Source organism: Phoca vitulina, unplaced genomic scaffold (assembly GCF_004348235.1).
Source record: "Phoca vitulina isolate PV1807 unplaced genomic scaffold, GSC_HSeal_1.0 scaffold69, whole genome shotgun sequence".
Classification (NCBI taxonomy): Eukaryota; Metazoa; Chordata; class Mammalia; order Carnivora; family Phocidae; genus Phoca; species Phoca vitulina.
The window spans coordinates 5,016,059-5,023,523 of NW_022589772.1; the positions used below are offsets into that span (position 1 = coordinate 5,016,059).

Consider the following 7,465-nt stretch of genomic DNA (forward strand, 5'->3'; position numbering starts at 1 on the left):
TCTTCTCCCCCTCCGATTTCCCCCCCTTCGGAATGAAGGATTTTTTTGAATGATGAGCCATCTAGTGGTGAATGGAGGATGGCAAATCCTTCTGGTGTGAGAAAAAACGGTGGATCTTTAAAAAGAAAAGGGGGAGGGCGCCTGGGTAGCTCAGTCGTTGAACATCTGCCTTCGGCTCCGGTCATGATCCCGGGGTCCTGCGATCGAGCCCCGCATCAAGCCCCACATCGAGCCCTGCATCGGGCTCCCTGCTCTGTGGGAAGCCTGCTTCTCCCTCTCCCACTCTCCCTGCTTGTGTTCCCTCTCTTGCTATCTCTTTCTCTGTCAAATAAACAAATAAAATCTTTAAAAATAATTAAAAAATCAAAAGAAAAAGGGGTTCAACCCTCAACCACGCTAACAGGTCCAAAGCACTATCCTACAAAAATGTGTGTACAGCCAAGGTCAAGTCCCACCTGGAACATAGTTAGAGGGGATGTATGACTTCAGCTGGGCATTGTTGAGGGATATAATATATATGTATATGCATATGTTAGTGTTTCTGTATATGCATCCCAGACGACTTGCTGGCCGAATTCAGAAATTCCACAAATGCCTGTTACAGACATCCCAAGGGCCTCTTCACTGGGGCAATGTAAGTGACTGCCTGGTATCATACTTTTATTGTGGGGAGCCACATTAAGAGAGAGTTAATGATGTGCAAGGGAGGAAATTGCCATCTGAGAAGGAGATGACTTTCAAATTGTATCTCTCAATTTCGTAAATAAAGTCTCCAAAACACCCAAGTCAAGCCATCTTCATTGGTAGTCACTTATTAATCCAACTAACATTTATTGAGCCACTAAATAACATCTTAAGACTCTTCCAGACTGTTAATACACACCTGCATTTTTACTAAAAGAAAAATGTCACCTGATCAAGAAATATAGACATTATAGCTGGGCACATTCCAAATACAGGAAATTCCAGGAAACCTAGAAACACACTTCCTCCCATGTGCTTCTCTCCAGGTCCACCAAGGTAGAAATTTGAGCTGGAGCAGCTAATAGATACATAAATTCTCAGATAAACTTCAGCAAGTATTGCTTATTGAATTAATAAAGCCTCTGAGGTTTATAGCTAGCTACTGTTTACCAGGAAAAATAATGTATGTAAATAAGTACTTGAAGAGCTTCAAAAAATGTTCTGCCTTTAGAGTGACCAACCATCCCAATTTTCCCGGGACTGTCTTGGTTTTAGTGCTAAAACTCATGCATTCCAGGGAAACGTCTCAGTCTTGGGCAAACAAGTCCAGTTGGCCATTCTAGCTCCCTTAGAATCCTCAGAGGATTGATCCTGAGCAAAGGATCTGCTCTCCAAGCAACCCTGAAAAAAGTAGTAATTTAAGCTGTGTGCAAGTGGTTGCTAAAAGCTCTTAAGTACCACATTCAAAACAAGCTTCTGAGGCAAATACTATTATTATCCCCGCTTTACAGATGAGGCGCAGAGGCAGAAAACTTAAAACTCGCCTGAGATGACTTAGCTAGCAAGTGGATTTGAACCCAGACCAGTGCAGCACTGAATCCTGCATCCTTAAACAGCATGCCACGCTTCCCTTATTCAAACAGATCACTCAGTCAGAGCCCCTTATAGGCTGTCAGACTCCACCCAGCTCCCAAGTCATTCAATAAGGGAAATCTGGAATTATCAAAGATCTTGTTATTTCCTTAAAACATTTTGGCAACAAACTTTCAAGATCTTAGAAGGTTAGACAAGTGTTTTTGCAAAGTGTGATTTTCCATCTACTGGATTCTAAGCCACTTGAGGTGCCTACTTAGCAAATAAAGCAGAGCCTAGGCTGCAGCTCCTGGCCGAGTCTGGGTGACGGTGGCCCGCAGTTCCCGTGCGGTTGTCCAGAATTCTAAGGCTTTCAGCAGAGATTTGAGAAATGGCAACAAATGAAAGTATCGGCATCTTTAGTTCAGCATCCTTGGCTGTGGAGTATGTAGATTCACTTTTCCTGAGAACCCTCTACAAGAACCTTTTAAAAATGCTTGGAACTATATGTTGAATAATTATACAAAGTTCCAGATTGCAACATGGGAATCCTTGATAGTTCATGAGGTCCTTTATTTCTTGTTCTGTTTACCTGGATTTTTGTTTCAATTTATACCTTACGTGAAAAAGTACAAAATTCAAAAGGATAAACCAGAAACATGGGAAAACCAATGGAAATGTTTTGAAGTACTTCTCTTTAATCACTTTTGTATCCAGCTCCCTTTGATCTGTGGAACTTATTATTTTACAGAGTATTTTAATATACCTTATGATTGGGAAAGAATGCCAAGATGGTATCTGCTCTTGGCAAGATGCTTCGGCTGTGCAGTGATTGAGGATACCGGGCACTATTTCCTGCATAGGGCTCTTACATCACAAAAGAATATATAAATATATTCATAAAGTTCACCATGAGTTTCAGGCTCCATTTGGAATGGAAGCTGGATATGCACATCCCTTGGAAACTCTGATTCTTGGAACTGGACTTTTCATTGGAATCATGCTTTTATGTGATCACGTCATTCTCCTTTGGTCATGGGTGACTATTCATTTGATAGAAACTATTGATGTCCATAGTGGTTATGACATTCCTCTCAACCTTTTAAATCATCCCTTTCTATGCTAGTTCTCGGCATCATGATTTCCACCACATGAACTTCATCGGAAACTATGCTTCAACATTTACATGGTGGGATAGAATTTTCGGAACAGACTCTCAATTTATTGCCTACAATGAAAAGATGAAGAAGATTGAGAAAAAGACTGAATAAATATCTCATCTAAACCTTCCTGAACATACACACTTTCCTGAATTGAAGCGAGTAGCTAACATTGCTTCTGAGGAGCAGAAATAAACATGTGTCTTGGCTGCTAAGTGATACAAAGAACATTAACAACCTTTAATTATCTTCCTAGTGGGAACTTTTTCTACTTTACATAAAAGTTCTGTATGTGTAGAAATAAGTATATATTTAAGTACGATTTTCATGAGGAAGTTGTAAAGGCCTTGCTGCTAACCTTACAGAAAGGTTTTAAGTAATGGAAGAAGTATTAATTTCTGTCTTTCCCCCCAGTAATACCATAGGCCTGAAGTTGAAATTGGTCTTTAAAATCTTTTAAATATATAGTGGCCATTTCAGAAACTCTTAGTAGGGTGTTGGCCTCATATTGAACTTTAAACATTTTTTAGAATTAGCCTAAACATCAAAGTATCATGAGTTGAACCGTATCAGTTGACAGTGAGTGAGGCTGCCGAATCAGGAAGAGCCAGTACCGAGAACTTCAGTCTTGTCCTGAGCCGACCGCTTTGGGGTGATTCTCTTTCTTTGAGAAGTCCTTTGGGATTGCACTGTACTACTGGTATCTATAAATTAAGGCATTTCTGAATTGTTGTAAGTGGAATATTTTAGTCTAAAGGTTTTCGGGTTACTTGAATTTTTTAAAAAATTGAGCTTTATTGGGACGCCTGGGTGGCTCAGATGGTTAAGCATCTGCCTTCGGCTCAGGTCATGATCCCAACAGGTCATGATCCCAGGGTCCTGGGATCGAGCCCCACATCGGGCTCTGTGCTCGGCAGGGAGCCTACTTCTCCCTCTCCCTCTCCCTGCCTGTTGGCCTACTTGTGATCTCTCTCTCTCTCTCTGTCAAATAAATAAATAAAAAATCTTTAAAAAAAAATTGAGCTTTATTTCTGCTATTTACCCTTTCATTTTTGTATATCAAGTTTTCATTATACTTAAAACTGTATCTTGAAACATGAACTGATTTGCTGTATTTGCACTTTGAACTATTGAAATAAATGTGATTTTTTTTTTTTCTGATAAAAAAAAAAGTAAAGCAGAAACTGGAGCCCCAGCTGAGACCTACTAAATCAAAGTGTCTGGAGATCTATGCTTTTTTTTTTTATTGAAGGCTAGTTGACATAAAATTTTATATTAGTTTTAGGTGTACAACAGAATGATTTGATAATTCTATACATTATAAAATGCTTACCAGGATAAGTGTCATTACCATCTGCCACCATACAAAGTTATTACAATATTATCGACTATATTCCTTTTTCTGTACTTTTCATGAGGGTCTATGCTTTAAACAAATGCCCAAATAGACCCAGGTGCATGGTAGCTTGAGAACTGCTGAGCTAGAAGGTTCTGAAGAGATCAGCCAAGATCTAAGAAATTCACTCTAACCATTTTCTTGATTCTTATGTTCTGTCACCCCACCTAATGTGAATACACCCCAAGTTCCATTATTATGTCCTTAGTCTGACCTTCTCTCTCTCTTCTCTTCCTCAGAGACCTCCATTATCAACTCTGCCTACTACATTATATGAGGAGCCAGACCTAAGTCCCACTTCCATTCTAGCATTAATTTTGTAACACTGAACAGATCAGTTCTCTTCTCTGGACCTCAGTTTTCTTACCTGTAAAATGGAACATGATACCTGATCCTCATGTCAAGGTCTTTCCAGGCTTAACGTTTATGGTCTACATCATTATTCTCACAGTGGGTTATGAGAGATCCAGCTGTAACAATTACTGAAAGTGTTTATTAGAAAAGCACATCCAAAAAAAGAAAAAATCGCACCCATTGATGGATGAATGGGTAAAGGAAATGTGGTCTATAGGTCTATTCATACAATGGAATATTGTTCTGCCTTAAAAAGGAAGGAAATCTTGGGGCGCCTGGATGGCACAGTCAGCTAAGCATCCAACTCTTGGTTTCGACTCAGGTTGTGATCTCAGGGTCGTGAGATCAAGTACTGCATGGATCTCCACACTCAAGAGTGGAGTCTGCTTAAGACTCTTTCTCCCTCTGCCTCTGCTCCTCCCCCCTCTAAAATAAATAATTTTTTTTAAAAGAGGAAGGAAATCTTGTCACATCTACAACATGGGTGAAACTCAAGGACATTATGCAAAGTCAGATAAGCCAGTTACAAAAGAACAAATGTATGATTCCACTCATATGCAATATCTAAAGTAGTCAAAATCATAGAACTAGAAAGCAGAAAGGTGGTTGCCAAGGGCTGGGGAAAGACAAGAGAGGAGGGAACTAATGTTTAATGGGTAAAGAGTTTCAGTTTTGCAAGGTGAAAAAGTTCTCGAGATCTATTACACAACAGTGCGAATATACTTAACACTACTGAACTATACACATAAAAATGGCTAAGAGGGTAAATTTAATGCTATGTAGTTTTTCCACAATAAATAAAAAAGAAAAGCACAGTTCTAAACTCCAGCCCAGAGCTATTGAATCAAAATTTCAAGGGTTGGAGCTGTGAATGTGCATTTTTAACAAGTTCCCCAATGTGATTTTTATCTCCTTAAATTTTGAGAACCACCAACAAAAATGTATAGTAAATCCTCTCTTCAACAAATTTGATATCATGATTTTAGTTTCCCCTTTTCTTTTTTTTTAAAGATTTTTTAAAAAGATTTAAAAGATTTTATTTATTTATTTGACAGAGAGAGCACAAGCAAGGGGAGTGGCAGGCAGAAGGAGAGGGAGAAGCAGGCTCCCTGCTGAGCAAGAGCCCAACATGGGGCTTGATCCCAGGACCCTGGGATCATGACCTGAGCCGAAGGCAGATGCTTAACCACCTGAGCCACCCAGGAAGAAAGCTTTCCCTTTCCCTCAAGAATATTTATGTGCACTTCCCCTTGCTGCCAGCTAGTGTGCTTAGAGAATATAAATTCATTTTATTATTAGCCAAAGCAGAAAAGAATCCAAAAGCTAAAATGTGCTGCAAAAGAAGGTCATCCAGTCCATTTCCAAGCCAAACAGAGTTGACTTTGGATCCAGCACAGTTTTGGATTACCCATGACTTTGATCTTCTCCATTAGAGTGAGTAATTGAAAGCTGGCTATGTGTATGCTTACAGAAATTATTATTTTAAATTGTTCACATTCGATAAATCTCAGCCTCTGGTGCTCTGGTAAGAAATGGTGGTAAGCATATTAATGAGCACTTTCCTGAGAATGAGATTTTATAACTTCTAAACAACCATAAAGCCTCCTGTTTTCATTGTCACTAATTAGGAGCTGCTGAGAAGGGGCTTGTGTGATTCAAGGTCAGTGTTAGGTGAGGGATAAGAACATTAGCTCACATTTACTGGACGCTTACCATGTGTTGGGCACTAGGCTCAATTCTATCCACGGAGGATCTCATTTAACCCTTAACCTTGGCCTACAAATTGATGTGATTATTAACTTCTTTGCAGAAATGGAGGCTCAGAGAGCCTCAACAATTTGCTGAAGACCACTTTCTGCCTTTCTGGCCCATCCTCTTAACCATGACACTATGGCCTTTATTGCACACAGTCTTCCTCTTTCCACACTTCTTACTCACTGGTAGCTTTTGTCCCAGAGCAATAGTGCTGTTAGATGAAGGGCATTAGGTAAGCAGCTTTCATTAGCTGCTTGGAAGTTAACTTTTCACCTTGTCTCCAGTACCTGGGTTTTGTTCTTAATACAAGTACACTCTGATACCTAAGCCTCCGTTTTCTTACCCACCCTGCCCTGTGCCTGAATTTCTAAGGCTAGAAACCTGTCTTTCTCTTGCCAGTCCTTCCATGACTCTCCAATTTCCCTCCTTTCTTGGATGTGCTTGCTCACCTGCTTGGACATTTCTAGATTCCTTGCTTGCCCGCTTTATTACCTCAACTGCACCTCTCCGGTGCTGACTTCATAGATTCATAGAAAATTAAACTAAGTTTTAAAATTAAACTACCATTGGAATCACAGCCCGCAAAAGTAAGCTAAGACCTCTGTGCTATACCTAAACAGGGTAACTGCTTGACAAAAGAAGTTACAGAAGACCCAGAGTCTCCCAACATAGTAGACAAAATGTTCAGGATGTAATTGAAAATCACCTATCATACCAAGAACCAAGAAAACCATAACTTGAGTTAGAAAAGACAACTGACAACAACACTGAGATTAATCAGATGTTGAAATTATCTTTGGAACAACCAGCATAAAAATGCTTCATCAATACAAATTCTCCTGAAACAAATGAAAAAGGAGAAAATCATAGCAAAGAAAGAGAAGTCACAAAAAAGAGTCCAACGGAAATGATAGAACTGAAAAATATATAGCAGAAATGAAAGACTCACTGGATAGATTCAGTAGTAGAATAGAGATGACAGAGGATGGAATCAATGATCCTGAGGACAGATCAATAGCATTTACCCATTCTGAATAACAGAGAGAACACAGACTGAAAAAAAAAAAAAAAAAAAAGCAGATCTTCAGGGACCTGTGGGACAATACCAGAAGTTCTAACATTCATATCATCAGAGTCCCAGAAGGAGAAGAGAAGAGAGTGGGGCTGAAAGAAAATATAATGACTGAAAACTTCCCAAATTTGGCAAAAGATACAAAACCTACAGATTCAAGAAGCTAAAGCAAACCCCAAAAGGGATACACCC

At 39.5% G+C, this 7,465-nt stretch overlaps 1 pseudogene; it reads left to right on the top strand.

Moving 5' to 3' along the window:
- Positions 1–1,890: 1,890 nt before the first annotated feature.
- Positions 1,891–2,807, top strand: LOC116624692 (annotated as a pseudogene).
- Positions 2,808–7,465: the final 4,658 nt, after the last annotated feature.